Below are 18,286 nucleotides of genomic sequence, written 5' to 3'. Positions count from 1 at the left end.
ATCCTATTGTGGCTTTACTGTATAAGCAAAAACAACAACAACGACAACGACAACAACCGATTATCATATGTTTATTATTATTATTATTATTATTATTATTATTATTATTATTAGCACATGACTAATATTACACTTGAGTGTCAGATATGACAGGTGACTGTGTGCTTGCTTGTGGCATCTGCAAATTCTTGACGAGGAACGAATACCGTGGGCGGATGATTGTGTGAAAAAGTGTGGCTTTTGGATTATGACCACTGGAATCAATCGTAGTTAGTCATAAATAATGGAAGGCAGAGAAGATAATTTAGAAGTTAGAAGAGAAGGTATAAATACGCTGATGTGGCGATTAAAAGAAGATATAGGGAGAAAGAAATGTGAGAGATGGAAACAAGGAAAGAGAGAAGCAAGCGGAGCGCTAAAACAAAGCGATGCGTGAAGCCGGCGTCTTTTCATGTGCCACTTTCATCGACCAAGGGAACAACTTGGGGTTTTACACCCCAAAAAAACCAAGATGTTATCATAAGGGATTGATTGATATGTGTGGTTTAACGTCCCAAAACCACCATATGATTATGAGAGACGCCGTAGCGGAGGGCTCCGGAAATTTCGACCACCTGGGGTTCTTAAACCTGCGCCCAAATCTGAGCATACGAGCCTACAGCATTTACGCCTCTATCGGAAATGCAGCCGCCGCAGCCGGGATTCGATCCCACGACCTGCGGGTCAACTTGGAGAAACGCAATATTTTAAGTAGGCATGACTAAGTTTTAAGTAGGCATGACTCGCGTTGTATTTACATTAGCAGTGAAAAATCGCTTACGGTTACGAGGGCAACATCCTGGCACAACGGTCTTGCACTGACCAATGGCAGTACTGCCGCCATTCTGGGGCGGGGTGTGTGTGTTTGTGTATTCTTACCGCAAATTTGGATGATCGTTTTCAAGTGATCTGACTGCGTTTGAAAGTGGTGATTCAGCATCTCCAAGGCTCTACGACACGGAGATATGCATGTCATGTCCCTCTTTCCTGATCTTGTATTTCCTGTTTATTTTAGTTAATATTTTGCGCACATTTAGAGTCTCCAGAGCGTCGCGAAAATTACCAGCCGAGTGTACAGTTAGGTTGCGCAACAGATCCGGGGTGTTTCATTTCACTCTTATGCAACGCACATGCATATCCACTGCTATTCATAAGCCAACTTTCGACCGTTAAATGCGCCGTTCCTTTGAGTCGACAAAACCGGCATCATTCGATTGCGCTTTCGCTAACTCAACTTCCTGTAGCGGTAAGCAGTGAAGGACGCGTCTGCTCCTGTCATATACTGCATATATATGCAAGGAAAATGCATTTTCTCTTCCCTTTAAACCAAGAGCGCAGGATAGGATAACCTTGCTTGTGTCAATGGTGCGACGATGTTTTTTTTTTCTTTTTACCCGACTGTGTGCATATGCTATAGCAGGCGTGGATGGCCGCACGCCGCTGCCAGGGCGTTCATGTAAGGAAATGGTCGGCGAGAAGTCTAAGGCTCAATCAGTTTGCGTCATTTTGTGCCGCCTCACATTTTGCTCAGGAAGAGCGTTATAGAAACGTTAAGTGACCTCGCTACGGTTCCAGAATATCCTCCCCACCCTCTTCCCCCCCCCACTGAGACAGGCGTGTTCTGGAAATGTGCGTAGATATGTCCACGAAGCACCAGCGTAATTTCTGGTTTGTGGAGATTTGGTAGCGATTGCGTGGCCTATCAATCAGGCCCCTCTTAAATCGTGCATTTCATTTATGTCGTACCGTTAAACAATAAATTGAGTAGGCTGTTGCTCTGCCGCTCTCGACTAAAAAAATTAAGGTCCCTTCGCGAATCCCTTAGTGTGTTCGGCGAAAAACCTGTTGTTGTTCGACTGACTATGCCATTCTCGAAATTATTTTAACACTCTCCGAGAAATCGCCTGACTGATGAGAAAGTGTAAGGGAGAAATGCCGCAGCTGTGGCGGCGTAATTGTTACTATGCGCCGTTGTGCCATCATGAGAGCGTGGACGGGAGAGAGGCTGCAGCTGGCGCCGTTCCAGGACAGGGAGGCGTTTATGGAAACGAATATAATACATTAAAGACTTTCGCCTTAAAAGACACGCTAATTGCTTCGGCTTATACGATGAAGGTGTGGTTTTTGAACCACAGCTACGCTGTGACCTTCGTGGTTTTGTAAGAAAATAAAAAAAGTGATATCTCCCATCTTTTTCATCTTCTCAATTTGTTGGCTCTAAAGTTGTAGTGTGGGCTTGTCACTATGTGTGTTATGTTGTGCCTCAAATTAACGGGGACACGATAAAGGTACACAAACAGCCATGCGATAGAGCTAAACTTCAAACAAATGTTTAGTTAACGAGTACCACGTTACTTGTGCCCTCTGCTCTGCGCTACTGTATACTGTTTACACCGCTTCATTAGGGCTAGTCACTGATATTTTCTTTTCCTCACGGCCATCGTCCGCATCTAGTATAAAAAAAGCAAAGGCACGAAACGAGACGCAAGAAGGCAATTAATGAGCTAGCGATGAGAGGGAAAGTACAGGTATTCAGAGTTTCGCTTTAGAATTGATTTGCGGCTTCAACCGAGGTAACCGACGCTTGCTTTGACACAATGAATGATGATCTTACTAATATAATCAAAGAGTGCGGAATGAAAGTCGGAGGTACGGTCACTAGACAGGACACCGGCAAACTACTCTTATCTCAGGAGACGAAGAATTTATTAAGAGACGATAAGCCATGAAAACCTGAAACGTAATCGTCAAAATAGAGCCAGTGAAGCTTTCGAAGTTAATTAATAGACGTAAAGTAGCCAACGTCAGGAGGTATAACATGGAGAAAATTGAGCAGGCTCTAAAAATCGGCAGAAGCCTAAAAACTGCAAAGGCAAACTTGTACATAGGCAAAAATAGAATGTATGCATCGAAGAACTAGGAAGGCAATCTTATAACAAATATAGACAGAAAAGCTAAGGTGGCGGAGGAGTTCTACAGAGAGTAGTACAGAAGTCAAAACAACCAGGATGATATCGTAAGGAGCAATAATAGCCCAGAGAAATTCGACATCCTACCAGTAACGAAAGGGGAAGTAATGAAAGCCCTCGAAGGAATTCAAACAGGCAAAGCCGCTGGTGAGAATAAGGTAACAACGGACCTGCTGAAAGATAGCGGAAAAATTGTGTTAGAAAAACCAGCCACTTTATATACTAAGTGTCTCTTTATGAGAAGGGTACTAGAATCTCAGAAAAAACGCCAACATGATCTTAATCTATAAGAACCAAGACATCAAGGGCTTGGAAATTTACAGGCCGATAAGCTTACTGTCCGTTCTCTACAAACTAATTACAAAAATTATAGCTACCAGAATTAAGGTTACATTAGAGTTCAATCAACCAAATGACCAAACAGGATTTCGTACAGGCTACTCTGCAATAAACCACATCTATATTATCAATCACGTGATAGGGAAATGAGCAGAATATAATCAACCGATATACGTAGCACTTATAGATTACGAGAAGGCATTTTACTAGGTCGACACATCAGCATTGATGCAGGTACTACACAATTATGGCATCGAGGAACCCTACATTAGCATACTGGAAAAAAATAAACAGCGGGATCTACAGCCATCATAGTTCTCCACAAAGAAAATGACAGAATCCCAATAAAGAAGGGTGTAAGGCAGGGAGACACGATCTCTTCAATGCTGTTCACCGTGTGTTAACAGGATGTTTTCAAGGCCCTATATAGATTAGGAAAAGTTCAGCATAAGAGTTAACGGAGAGTATCTTAGTAACCTGTGATTAGCTGATAGCATTACCTTGATCAGTAACTCAGGAGACAAATTACAGCTCATCATTACTGTTTTGGAAATTTAAAGCAGAAAGGTAGGTCTGAAAATTCGAATGCATAAAACTAAAGCAATGTGCAACAGTCTTGACAGAAAACGGCGCTTTGTGATAGGTGGAGAAACGCTAGAAGGTATACAGGAATATGTCTACTTAGCACATGTAGTAACCACTAAGCTGAATCATATCAGAGTGAAAAAACTAGAAGAATAAGGATAGGGCATTTTATCGTTAAAAATTCAATGATTCATAATAAACACTGGCTTCTCCCTGGCCACTCAACTACCACAAATCTTGCTAGTTTCGTGACGCGAATCTCCCCACCTATTTTTCAGAGAGGACAAGTGACGTAGTCTACTGTGACCTGAGCAAGGCTATTGAAGTAGTCACCGACTAACTGTTTATGCATTTTTACGCTAGCTTTTAGCGCGAAATAAAGACGACAGACGCACAAGCGTGTTTACAGGAGGTTTTTCGCGCTAAAAACTACCGTAAAAGTAAACCAACACACCGAACAAGTCACTCCAATGTTTTTGGTTGAACTTGCACACTTTGATGTTGACTCGTTCGTTGTGAATCTCCTGCGTAGCCATCTGCTTCATATAAATTATGCTATGTTGCCCCAAATAACCAAGCGTAATTCTTGCACAAAGTGACCAGTGGGGTCCATGAAGGGTAAGTTTTAGGCCCACTCATAATTTTCATTTACGTTAACGATATTTCTTTTGCAATTAGTTATTCTTCCTTTGTCTTGTATGCTGGTGATATCAAAAAGTAGTCACGGTTAAAGTCAAAGGGTGTTTATTTGCAGGGCGAGGATGATGGTCGGGTAACAATGGCCTCGGAATCAGCACCAGTTCACGTGTTCCTCCTCTTCTCTTCTCTCGGCTCATACCCGTTGCATTTCCCCGGCTCCGAGACGAAGCCCGCTGGGCGAGTATGAATAACTCCGTATGTTTAGGGTGAAACCGTTTAAAGCGAGCGACATGTACCAGCTGGGTCCGGTTGGACCGACAGCCAGCTGATGTCAGCCGTGCTACCACGTATGTCAAATCGCTCAAGCGATCAACAATGACAAATGGGCCACTGTAGTGGGGTAAAAACTTCTCGCATAGACACCATTTACGTTGAGGCGTCCACAACCACACAAAGTCTCTTTTGCAGTATGTGACAGACTGATGGCAGCTGTCATAGCTTTCCTTCGATCGGTGTTGCGAAGCCACAGTACGAAGACGAGCAATAAGCCGGGCTTCTTCGGCTAGGCAGAGTGTCTTGGAGACAGAGTAGTCGCTATGGAAGTCAAATGGTAGAATAGTATCGATGCAGCTTAACGGTGAACGTGCGTAAAGGAGGCAAAAATGACTGTAATTGGTTGTCTCATGTTTGACCGTGTTATACGCATAGGTAATGAAGAGAAGAACGTCATCCCTGTCCTTGTGATCAGATGATACGTACATGGCCAACATGTTAGTCAGAGTTCTGTTTGTACGTTCTACCAGCCCATTCGTGTGAGGGTGATAAGAGGATGAATAGTGGAACCATGAATTGCACAGACGAACCAGTTCTTCGACGGCGTCCACAACGAACTGACGACCACGATCACTAATGATCACTCTGGGAGGGCCATGCCGGAGAACGATGAATGTCAGCAATCTAACACGGCTGCGCACGCCGCTGTCCAGAAAGGTATCGCCGCAGTTTCTGCGTAACAAGTCAGATGGTCGATGCATACTATCCCATCGATTGTTGTTATACGAGCATGGAAATGGGCCCAAAGACTCAAAATCAACTTGATCAAATGGTAGATGAGGAGGTGGCGGTTGATGGAGATCTGGTAGAGGAGTCGAAGGGTGCTTGTAGCGTTCGCATTGTTCGCAACTTGCGACATAGTGCTTGACTGTGTGCCACATTCTGGACCAGTAAAAGTGCTCTTGTGTCCTGTTCAAAGTTCTGATGAACCCCAGATGACCAGCTGTCGCATCGTCGTACATGGCTTTCGGCATGTAAATTGTAGACTCTGTGGTACGACTATAGAAGAAAGCGTGCGCCTATAGCCGAATAATTTGTCTTGTATAGAAGGCCGTCCCGGACACAAAAGCGGCCGGTGGCTCGAGGACGCAATGCCGCGACATGTAATGGCTCTAAGCTAATATCAGCCTCTTGTTCTTTCTTGAAAGTAATTAAGTCTGAAAATGTGGAAGAAATGGAGTCAAAACAGTCGTCAAAACTGTCTTCTTCACACTCATCAGGGGAAGGCGGGAGAGACAGTCGGCATCTGCGTGGTAGCGTCCAGTCTTGAACAAGATGAAAAAGTCGTACTCCTGAAGTCGAAGAGCTCAACGTGCCAGTCAACCAGTCGGGTCACGAAGCCAGCATAAAGCGGGATGGTCGGTAACGATAGTGAACGTACGTTCATAGATATAAGGTCGAAATTTGTGTACCGCAAAAACAGCTGCTAAGCATTTTTGTTCTGTAACGGTATAGTTGCGCTCAGCTTTGTTAAAAGAGTGACTGGCATAAGCCACTACGTTCTCAGCTTCTTGATGACGCTGCACAAGTACAGCATGCCACTAGCATCAGCATGCACTTCCGTAGGCAAGGACGCATCGAAGTGACGCAGTATGGGCCCTCACGTTAGTAGAAACTTTAGCTGGCGTAACGCATCGTCGCAAGCTGAAGTGCAGTTGAAAGGGATGTCTTTTTAAAGAATACATGTTAGGGGAAGCACCACGTCGGCGAGTCTCGGAACGAAACGACGAAAATATGAGCATAGGCCCAAGAAGCTCCTCAATTCCCGCACCGATTTTGGTGGTTCGAAAGAGCTGATGGCCTCGATTTTTCGTGGTCTGGCCTTACTCCATTTTTGTCAACGAGATGTCCGAGTACTAGTGTCTCCGTTTCACCAAAACGACATTTCTGAGAGTTTAGGATCAAGCCGGCCTTTTGTATACAATCCAAAACAAGGCTGAGACGTTTGTTATGCTCGTTCAGTGTGCTGCCGAAAATCAACACATCTTCTACGTAGCACCAGAGTCCCTTAATACCGTTCTGGTCACGAAACTTCTCCGTCACTCTATGGGAGAGCTTGATATGGTGCCAAGAGTGGCCGCTACGCGGCCCAAGCCGTCCTAGGGGGGCCATCGCCCCGCTGCGCCCTGCGGAACGCACTGGCCGCGGCGGCATCCCGAAGGCGTTGTGTGGTGGCAGCTCACGGTTTCTGCATCAGCGAAACGCAAACTTCATGTGCCAGTGCCCCCTTTCGACCAAAGACTCCATTTTGGATTACCTCGGCGGATATGTGGCCAAGAAGTTTTCTACTTTGGATTGCTTAGGCTGCATCGAAAGGATGTTGAGCACACGTCAGCCATCTGCCTTGATCCAAACAAAATCGAGGGGCTATTTGAAAGTACCTAGCAGCCGTCTTCTTGCTCTCCTGAAAATTGTTGAAGAACATGTAGAGACGTACACGGTGCAAAACATTGCATGCGGTGACGTGTACGCGAGGATTGTTGAGGGCATTTTGCTCGACAGCCGCACAGCGTCAGCAAGTGTAGGTTGTCTGTTTGCACTTTTTAGGGACAACAGCTGAGGTTGTACGCTTTTTTTTGAGATGTAGATTACATTTCTTCACTCGAGAAAAAAACAAAGCCTCGCGGGCAACTGTGCGCAGTTCATGCCCTGCAAGTGGTGGGCGGAAGCCACAGTGTTAAGCATAATGGCTGTGTATGTGAGCACGCCTTCCCGTTTGTATATAGTGTTGTATATCTTGTATACATCACACTGTAATATTTTCATACTATTCATATTTATCTGCATATAGTGTAAATAGTGTATATTCAAATACAGTTTATTTTAGGCAGTGAGCTAAGGCAGAGTGCAGCTGTTAATGAAACGAAATACACATTGTACAGTAGAGTCACAGATTGTGTAACATTGCTCAGAACAGCTGCAATAGTTTCTAGTGCTTTTCTTCTCCACTTCTCCAAAGTGTTGTTCTCAGTGTACTTTGTGTAAATTAATGTTTTCCAACTTTCTCCCCATTAAATGCACCATATGTGAATCTCCCATTCATAAGTACACACATGACTACTAGGCGGCGTATCATTAGCACCAAATTTAAGATTTATTGCATGCCTTAAATCATAACCGCCCTTCCCCCCTCCCACCCACAAAATAAAAACAAATGTGTGATGAGGTACCTCGCTAGTGGCAGAGGCGGTCAAGCGGCTAGCACTGGCATCAAAAGGAACTTCCAGATTAGGCTGCTGTACTTCCGTTCCCGGAGAAATCATGGGTTGTCGGCCGGTAAATAATAATGCCCTAAACAGTAAACACAAGGAAACGTCAAGCGGCGGGTGTCCCGTGTAAACTGCGTGAAAAGAAGTGATCAATCAAATGTTGGGCACGTTTAGAGCGGTCGCGAAAGCCCTCGGCATCGAAAGCCCCACGTCAAAAAAGCGATCGGCGCTCACAAACGTGTGTCCAAAACAACTGCGCATTTGGGTATAAACTCAATAGAAAGGTCTGGAATAAAACTTCTGGCTCAACCATTCAGTTCATTTGAAAACTTGTGTAGTAGCGCGCGAGAGGCGAGCCGGATATAAACCAATGTGATTGCTCCTGTACTACCCAGTCGTGTTTCATTTCGTTCACCTTCCTCCCCCTATTAGCGGCCCTACCAGAATATAAAGCTCACCTACCGCATAAACATAATCGCCCTTTGGCCGGGCGCAATTACAAGCATGTTGTCGAGCAGATCAAGCAGTAGCTGCTCGCATCAAGAGCGTGGAGCATAAGCATCGTCTTTCAACACTTGCGAGCTATAGCTCGCAAGTACCGCTTCGAGGCATCGTAAGTATGCATATAATTGAGCTATGAGACAATTATTGACACAATGCGTTATCGCGCGGCGTGAGAACACTTTTAATGCGCTGCTGTTTATAAGGTGGGCCCGCACTTCCAAGTAAACTACGCGTGCGTTCCAAAGTAAACAGCTCTCATTCGTCGTCGACACTGGATTTCGTTTCAACTTATTTATCTGGTGGCATTGATGCGTTCAGAGACGTTTAAAAAAACGTAACAGGAAGAACAGCATGCACATAATCGCGTCGAAACGTCGGCCGCAGTGCGCATACAAGCCCAGCAGTGGCGGCGGCTTGTGGCCCCCATACGACGGGTGGCGCCTCTAGCGACAGATTTTGTCCCTATATCAACCTTCGGGCGGAGTTTCGTGACCAGAAAAGCATTGAAAGACTCTGGTAGCACAAACAAAGTTTCATTTTAGACCTCAAAGTATTGTGTCCATAAATTGTTCGAACGTTGTCGGTGCACTACAAAGACCGAACGGCATAACATTAATTCATAAAAGCCGCCAGGTGTCACAAAGGCCATTTTTTCTTTGTCGTTTGGGTGCATGGGTATTTGCCAATGCCCTGATCGGAAATCTAGTGACGAAAAGTAAGCAGCGGAATGCAGGCAATCAATGACGTCATCAATCCTAGGAAGCTGATACACACCTCTTTTAGTGACCGTGTTTAGTTTTCTATAGTCAAAGGATAACCGCCATGATCCAGCCTTCTTCCTTACTAAGATCACAGGCGCTGCCCACGGACTAGATGACTCTTAGACAACACCTTTCCGTAACATGTCGGTGACCTGCTCAGCTATCACTGCCCTTTCTCTCGATGACACGCGGTAAGGTTTTCGATGGATGGGGTGTGCAGATCTGGTGTCGATTCTGTGATGAGCACGAGAACGCGGTAGTGAAGTCTCCGTGTCACCTTGAGTGAAATCGAACACCGAAAGATGTGTCATAAGGACTCGTGCAAGAGCGCGGCGTTCATGTGAGCGTAGCGACTTGCTGATCATTCTTAAGATCTGTTCTTGAGAACTGCTTCTCGAGGGGTCGCTTTTTTCAGACTGCTGATTTTCGCTTAAAATGGTGATAGTACCGTACGTGGTTTCGTCGAACTCGGCAAGCTCCATATTACGCGGAAGAACAGCAGGTGCCGAAGAACAATTGAAAGCCCATAAGCTTGAGGCTCCATTCACAGCTGTCACGAGAGAACGAGGCACAAGTACATTTTTCTTCATGCAACCCAGCACAAGTGGTTGATTTTGCGCGCAAAACGATGTAAGGTTGGCAACAGCAAGATCAACAGGAACACGTGATAGAGACCACGGCACTAAAAGAGAATCGTTCTGCACGACGAAACAGTTTTTCCCCGGTAAAGATGTCTCAGCAAGCGTAGACAAAGGCGCGTTATTCACTGTAATTCCACCTGTGCCAGAATTACCGGAAGCACCACAATCCTGAAGAAAGTCGATCCCGAGAATCACATCATGAGTGCACCACGGTAATATGAAAAGTTTCGTGATGAGGTGTTCAGCACCAAACAAAACTCTTGCAACACAAATATCTAGAAGAACGAGGCACTCTCCACTGACACCACGAAAAGTCACACCACCATTCCCCTGTTTATTGCTCAGAGGTGCGAATTAAGTAGAGGAGTGTCTTGATCTGCGCCAAGTTAACTATTCCGAGAAAGTTCTTGACGAAGATAATGTTATAGTTTTTAAGGAAATAATTTAAATATATTTAGGGAAATTTATTCAATGAACGACTTTCCTTTGCTGCAGTCAGACTTGAGATGTTTCTCTGGATGATGTAACAACAATAACTTTTCCATGAATACCTCAAAGTCCTAATTTATGTGGTCTTCTCGCAAAGCGTCCACCGTCTCACTTCCGTACTCTGTCAATACCGTGTCGTCATGTAAAGTTTATGAGATCAGTGATCTTGGTGTTGCTTTTGATAGAATGCTAAATTGTTTTGCTCACACTAAATACGCTGCCATGCATGAACTTCGTTCCCTCGGATATGTTTTCAAAATCTCTTGAGAATTCAGATCTCATACACCCCTCAACAAATTGTACAGCGCTATATGTCTTCCTCAACTTGCATATACATCTGTGATATGAGATGATATTGCTAAATCCAGCTGTAACTTCATTGAGCGATTCCAGAAAAAAAACAATAAGCATTTACAATCATCCTTTCAATATATATTGCTTTTGATCTCGTTCTAACACGACCAGATTATTGTCACTGCCATCCCTTTACTGCCGAAGAAATCGCGATTACCTGTTATTTCGTTAAAAGCGAGTTGGCGGTACGATATCCCTCCCTTTATTTCTGAGTTCTATTACCTTTCAAATTCCGCCTAAGTTAACCAGAAAGAGTCGACCGATTCATGTACCGGCCAACTTTTTCCAACACTCTACGAGTCACAGAATACGAAGGCCGCGGTTCCCCAAGGGATCCCCGCTGACCTCCCCTAAGCAGCGTAACCGACCTCTCGGCCGGTCCCCTCCTTTGGGAATAATAAACAGTTGATCATCGTCTATAAAGTTAACTTTCTTGATCTTGATGCTTTTCATAGTCCACAGCCGTTGTTTTCATCTCAGCTTTGCACTGTCTTAACATAGTTGTTAACTGTGCAGTGTATAGATTTTTGCTTTTTCCGTGTTTCAGCAATCCTTCCGCATAGTTGTGTATGTAGCACATTATTTTTTCGTCCCATTAAATTATTCTTGTCTTGTCTTTTTACTCTCTCCATTTATCTCTTTTTGTCTGTGTGTACTCTCACTTTTTAATTGATTTCTTTCTCTTTACACTGTATCTGCTGTATTGTTCATTTTTATTGTTTTATTTTTGTAAGCGCCTGCATGAAGACCTTATGGTTGTTCTTGGGCGCGTCAAAATTATTATTATTATTAATATTATTAGTATTGTTTTTAATAATAATAACAATAATAATAATAATAATAATAATAATAATAATAATAATAATAATAATAATAATAATAATAATAATAATAATAATAATAATAATAATAATAATAACATTATTATTATTATTATTATTATTATTATTATTATTATTATTATTATTATTATTATTATTATTATTATTATTATTATTATTATTATTATTATTATTATTATTATTATTATCACCATCATCATCATCAACATCTCGACCCCTACGTGAAAAAACTGCGATATTATTAAAAAAACGCACTTCTCTCGTCTCGTCTGCCCCACAAATTTCGGTCTTTGTAGATTACACGAATAATTCCCAAACCTTGCTCTACATAGCACTGCTTCCTATCACAGTGAAATCTATAAGACCCACCCTATTAGCCTAGCAGGCCCACGTGTCATCGCTTCTGAGCTCAAGAACGGCAGTTTGTTTATCTCTCTATGGCAGTGGGGTGAGGCTTCAAATGAAAAAAATATAAAAATAAAATGAAACGTGCGCACTCCAACAACTGTTATCCAGTTGAAATTAAGCGGTCCCTCCGTCATGATCTGTGACAACGAAATCGTGGCAGACGCACGTGAAACACCTTACTTTAATTACGCGAATTACTCGTTCGTCTGCGCTTCAAGTCAGGACTCGTCTCGGTACGGTGACCATGAAGTCATGGTCCTCGACTTATGACTCGAATGTCACGGGATCGAATCCTCAATGCAATTTCTATGGACGCCAAACACTGGAGGCCCGTGTGCTTATATTAGGAGCACTTCAAGGAGCACCACGTGGTCTCACTGCGGCGCCACTCATAATAATATCGGGGACGTGAAACCTCTCAATTAGTGTTATCACGAACTGAAAACTGGGAGAGTTCGATGAACGCCGGATGCACCGTTGCTATCGCATCTCGAGCTCATTTGCATTGACCAGTTGAAAGAGCAGGCGACTCCTTTCATTTTTGTTGCATATCTTTTTTTATTTTGTTTTGCAGAAAAGAGATTCCCATGGTTTTGAAGCACCAACCACCAAGAACCGGCCTGGCGTAGCTTTTTGCAATAACGAATGCGGCGTTGCAAGCTTTGAGGCTTCGAACTCCGATTGCCTCTTCGGTACGTGTCTTGGACGCGCATATGCTGCTTTCATTTCTAGATTAATTTTTATTTCTTTGAGAGAGAGTGGGGCCCTTATGCAATTCCTCTCTGTGTCGAAGCCGTACCCCGTATTCCGAGAAGCGGGGCGCCATTTTTATAGAGTTTGGGCATCAAGTGGCACGGCGAAACCATTTCTGCAGGTATGCGAAATACATTGCGCCTCAGCTTATCTTTTGGTTGTTCTAAAGCTAGCACGCACTGGTGCACGTATTTGCATACGAAGGAGCGAAATGGGGGCCTCACTCCATTTTTTTAATTTTATTTGCTCAGACCTGTTTGAAGGCTATTGATGTTAGTAACCAGTTAGCGACATTGCAATATACAAATGAATAAAAACAAAAATAAAATGAACAACAATAAAAAATAAATAAATAAACTTTCTGGACATATCGCGGCGGAAAAGAATGAACTGCAGTAGATTAGAAATCACAAAACAAACCAACAAAAAGAAGATGCCACAGAGAAGTGAAAGCGGTTCACTGTACACGCAAAAGTGAGGCTGTACTATTAGGTCTAAATCCGGTTAACGCGAAGCACTCAGCCAGTGGTTTACAATATGGCAAGCGACTATAGGATGCATTTTCGCACAGATTAGAAATCACAGAACAAACAAACAAAAAAAGATTATGCAGAGAAGTGAAAGCGGTTCACTCTACCCGCAAAAGTGAGGCTGTACTATTAGGTCTGAATCCGCTTAACGCGAAGCACTCAGCCAGTGGTTTACAACATGGCAAGTGACTATAGGATGCATTTTCGCCCTGGACCTTCCTGCCACGGTCAAATTATTTGAGGTGAGGGGAGTGAAAGTCAGCGCGACCTTGGCCTCGCCCTCCTCCTCCGCCCCAGCCCTCAAGGTTTGCACGTAATCGACTTCTCCGTCTGAAAGAACGACCTTCTTTCTGTTCACATGCACTGTCTCTGTCTCTTTCTAGTCATCATTGCCTACATTGCACAAATACCGGGCGTGAACAAGCCGATAGAAAAAAGAAGACTGTTTGATATGTTGGGTTCAACGTCCCAAAACCACCATACGGATCACCTGGAGTTCTTTAACGTGCACACAAATTCAAGGACACGGGACTACAGCATTTTCGCCTCCATTGCAAATGCAGCCGCTGCCGCCGGGGTTCGATGCCGCGACCTGTGGTTCAGCTGCCGACGAACAAAGAAGACTCTGTTTGTACGCCCAGTGTTAGACCAGTGTTTCCCCGTTCACTGTAACTTGTCCACACAGCACTTAATTTTATACAACTTTCTGTATTATTTGTGTGCTACGTGTACAATTGTTGCCGCTGAGTGGCGGCTATGAGAGACCTGTGGTGTAGAGAATAGGCCCTTGTACGTGGCTTTTCTAGACATCACTGGGGCATACGACAACGTTAATCAGGAAATTTTGTGGGATATATTGAAAGGAATGGGCATGGGCGACGACTGTATACAGCTTTTGAGGGAGATATACCGAGAAAATACAGTTTGCATAGAGTGGGAAGGAATGCGTAGCAAAGAGAACGTTGAGGTTAGCAGGGGGCTGAGACAGGGATGTCCTTTGTCCCCGCTGTTATTCATGCTGTACATGGTGAGTATGGAAAAAGCGCTAGAAGGTAGCAACATTGGTTTTAATCTGTCACACAAACAGGGCGGCATGATGATTGAGCAGAAGCTTCCAGGTTTATTTTATGCGGACGATATCGTCTTATTTGCGGACAGTCGAGATGATATACAGCAGCTGGCGAATATATGCGGAAGGGAAGGTGAAGCTCTTGGACTAGGATTCAGTGTAACGAAGTGTGGATTGATGGTATTCAATGATCCCTGTGATCAGACGGTGTCCATACAAGGCCAAGAAATACCGAGGGTAAGTGAATACAAGTACCTTGGAGTATGGGTAAATGAGAGTGATAGATACATGGAGGTACAGGAAAAAGCCTCGGCAGCAAAAGGAAAGAGGAATGCGGCAATAATGAAGCACAGAGCGTTGTGGGGATACAATAGGTATGAGGTGCTTCGAGGTCTGTGGAAGGGTGTAATGGTTCCAGGGCTTACTTTTGGGAACTCAGTGGTGTGCATGAGGGCAGAGGTGCAATCGGGAATGGATGTAAATCAAAGGACTGTGGGACGCCTCGCGTTGGGTGCTCACGGGAAGACGACAAACGAGGCTGTAAAGGGCGATATGGGGTGGGCAGGTTTTGAGGCGAGGGAAGCGCAGAGCAAAATAAGGTTCGAAGAAAGGCTAAGAAATATGAAGGAGAGTAGATGGGCAGAGAAGGTGTTCCGTTATTTGTATAGGAAGAGCGTGGACACACAGTGGAGAAAAAGAACTAGAAGACTCACTAGTAAATATACGGCTGGTATTGTGAGCCATATGTCAACAAAGAGCGTTAAGGGAAAAGTCAGGGAGGCGGAGAGGATTTACTGGATGGCAGCTATGGAGAAAAAACCGGCTTTGAGTAACTACCGAAAGGGCAAAAATGAAATAAGGAGGGAGGCATTTTACGATAATTCAAGGGGAAGCGCTTTACTGTTTGAAGCGAGATCGGGTTGCCTTAGAACGCGTAGTTATAAAGCAAGATTCAGTAAAGAAGAAGAACAATGCACATGCTGCGGGAAAGATAAGGAAACGACGGAGCATGTTCTGATTGAATGTGGAGATATCCACCCAGATGTACGTTTGGGCACGAGCCTACAGGAAGCCTTGGGTTTTAGGGACAACAATGGAAAGCTGAACACACCCGCGATTGAAATAAGTAAGAGACGGTTAGAGTATTGGTGGCAGAAAATTAGAGAGAAAGGACAAAAATAAATATTGGAAAAATAAAATATGGACAGTGTGCCGTAAATGGCAGAGAACTTAAGCTGAAAATTTACCTTTTTTTCCATTAAGATAGAATTTATCGAAGTAGAGGCATTAGGCCAACATAAAAAGAAAAAAATGTTATTTTTTTTTGTCGAGCCTGGTGGCATACTTGTCACCACCCCGTTATAAAGGGGACGCTCATAGCATCCATCCATCCATCCATGGTGTGTGAAGAAGAGGACGAAGACGTTGTCTTTGAAAAAAAAAATTCCGACACATCTTGCCGACAAAACAAAACCTCTTGTTTTCTTGGCCTAGGAAGCTCTGGTCAACTCGCAACAAAGACGTTACTTTTAAAAAATTGCGCAGCAGCACTGCAAAATAGGAATATTATGTGCATAAAGCTGATACCCCTGTCTGCTCATTTTGTAATAAAGATGAAGCGATCGAGAATAATTTTTTATTGTGCAGCCACTTCAAGTGGCTGAAGACGAACATTCTTAAAGCGACTTTCAATCAAATTAGATTGATTTTTTTTATTTTTAACATTCTCTCCTTGGTGAGCCTCCTCATGAGGTCATTGTCACTGGGATATCTGATCAGCTGTAAAAAAATATTTTTATACGAATCAAGGCTGCTTTAATAGTAAATCTTTCAATTAGTAAAACTTTATTTTTTCTAACCATTTCATAATTCAGTAGATTCAAAATTAATATCTTATGCCATGTACCTAATTACTCGTTTTTGGCCAATCCCCCAGAGTGGGCGTAATAAAATCTGGTCATCATCATCATCATCATCATCATCACCATCATCAAATGATTATCATCATTATTATTATCATCATCAACAACAACATCAACGTCGTCATCATTATCATCATAATCATCGTCGTCATCATCATCATCATAAAAAGTACAACAGTTGCCATCTTGACTGCTGGACTTCTTTCCTTCTTAAAGTAGCAAATTTATCTGCAACATTGTGGCGAACGTGCTGGATATGGTGCAAGACAGAACTTCACAGCGGACGTGTCCTCGACAGCCCCACCATGTCAACAGAAACCAGTTCTGCCGCTGCTGCTTCAACCACGACTCTGGTGGAGCCAGTACAACCAGTCGTATTGACGCAATCGTGTGATCCTGGTAATTTCACCGGCACCAACCACGTCGATAATGTTGACTCGATTCCGAAGTAGGAGCGGTTTGCAGTGTCCTATCAGCGGAACCCTACAATGATGTTCTCGTATACGTTGGCTTCTATCTCTGCGGAACTGCAGGCACGGGGTTTCAGGCTCATAAAGCTGACTTAACCAGTTGCGATGCCAGCAAGCACAGGACTGAGTTAACTGGCGGAACATGGGAGAGGCCTTTGTCCTGCAGTGTACGTAGTCATGATGATGATGATGACGATGATGATGCCTGCAAACAGAAGCTTCGGGACCTATTTCGTAAAGCTGCCATACGCCAGTGGGCCACTTCTAATAAACTCTCTTGGGCACAAACTACAAAAAAATTGTGTTCCCTACATCCTTGACGTTCTCGCCCTTTGCCGTCGTGTTGGCCTTAACACCACATAGGAAGACAAAGTAAGCCATCTGCTAAAGGCAATGTGGATGATGCTTTCAACTTACTCGTGTCTGAGGACTGCTCAGCCATTAACGACATCATCAAAGAGCGCCGACGATCCGCAGAGCTGAAGAGTCGCCACATTGCCCAGGATTTCATGTGACTTCCAAACACGACCGTTACATCATATTGCGAGGATCTTCAGCCGCATGAAGTCAAACGCCTACAAATGAGAGAGTAGTCCGAATTGTACGGGGAGAAATCAAGTTGGCGTCTCGACCATCTTTTCTGACGCGATCATCTGATGATCGACCAACAATCTTGTTGATGGAGCAGGTTGGGCAGGAGGAGCTGGAAAATGTCGGTCTGCAGCCTGTAGGTTCATGGACAGAACCTCGTGTCAGTATCATAGCACCTTCTCGTGCATCAGAAATATTCCGCCGCTACCGTGATCCTGCTCAGTAGAGAACGCAGAACGACAAGTCGATCTGTTTTGGTCGCCATGGAGCAGAACATATCTCTCACTACTGTCGTTCTCGCACATTGCTCGTTTTCTGGCTATGGACTAGACGACATCCACCAACCCGTGAAGTTTGGTGCACGTTACGGTGGACCACACGATGTGGCTCCTGCGACATCAGACCGACGTTCTAGCCAATCGCCGTCCCCGCATGATCGCTTCAGGTCACCTCAGCCCCGTCGCTATTCGTCGCCCTGGCTAACTGGAAGCCCTTACTCGGAAAACTAAGTAATGCAGCTCCTGGAGATGACGCAGCATTGGAGTCCTGACCTGAAAACCTTCTGCTGACCCTGACTACGGTCCAGAACCTGCTTGCTGTGTAAGTGGTTGACCTGCCTTCACCGACACCGGCGCACATATTTCAACTATGATTGATTGATTGATTGATTGATTGATTGATTGATATGTGGGGTTCAATGTACCAAAACCACCATATGATTTATGATATTTCAATTATGATCTCCACGCATGGTTAAATAAGGTCCTTACGCCACCCGAGTCCCTATTTGTGCTTGCCACAAGTGGAACAACTCTGGCTGTGCTCGGAATGTGCACCGC

The 18,286-nt window shown here is 44.1% G+C and overlaps 1 long non-coding RNA gene across 1 annotated transcript in view; it reads left to right on the top strand.

The window, feature by feature from the left end:
* Positions 1–13,233, top strand: part of LOC142817868 (uncharacterized) — a 64,415-nt gene extending 51,182 nt beyond the window's left edge. Inside the window, exon 2 of the long non-coding RNA XR_012895399.1 lies at positions 12,687–13,233. This is a non-coding gene — a long non-coding RNA (uncharacterized LOC142817868). The remainder of the gene's footprint in view (positions 1–12,686) is intronic.
* Positions 13,234–18,286: the final 5,053 nt, after the last annotated feature.

Source organism: Rhipicephalus microplus, chromosome 5 (assembly GCF_043290135.1).
Source record: "Rhipicephalus microplus isolate Deutch F79 chromosome 5, USDA_Rmic, whole genome shotgun sequence".
Lineage (NCBI taxonomy): Eukaryota > Metazoa > Arthropoda > Arachnida > Ixodida > Ixodidae > Rhipicephalus > Rhipicephalus microplus.
Note: the sequence above shows the minus strand (reverse complement) of the source record. Positions and strands in the feature narration are given on the sequence as shown.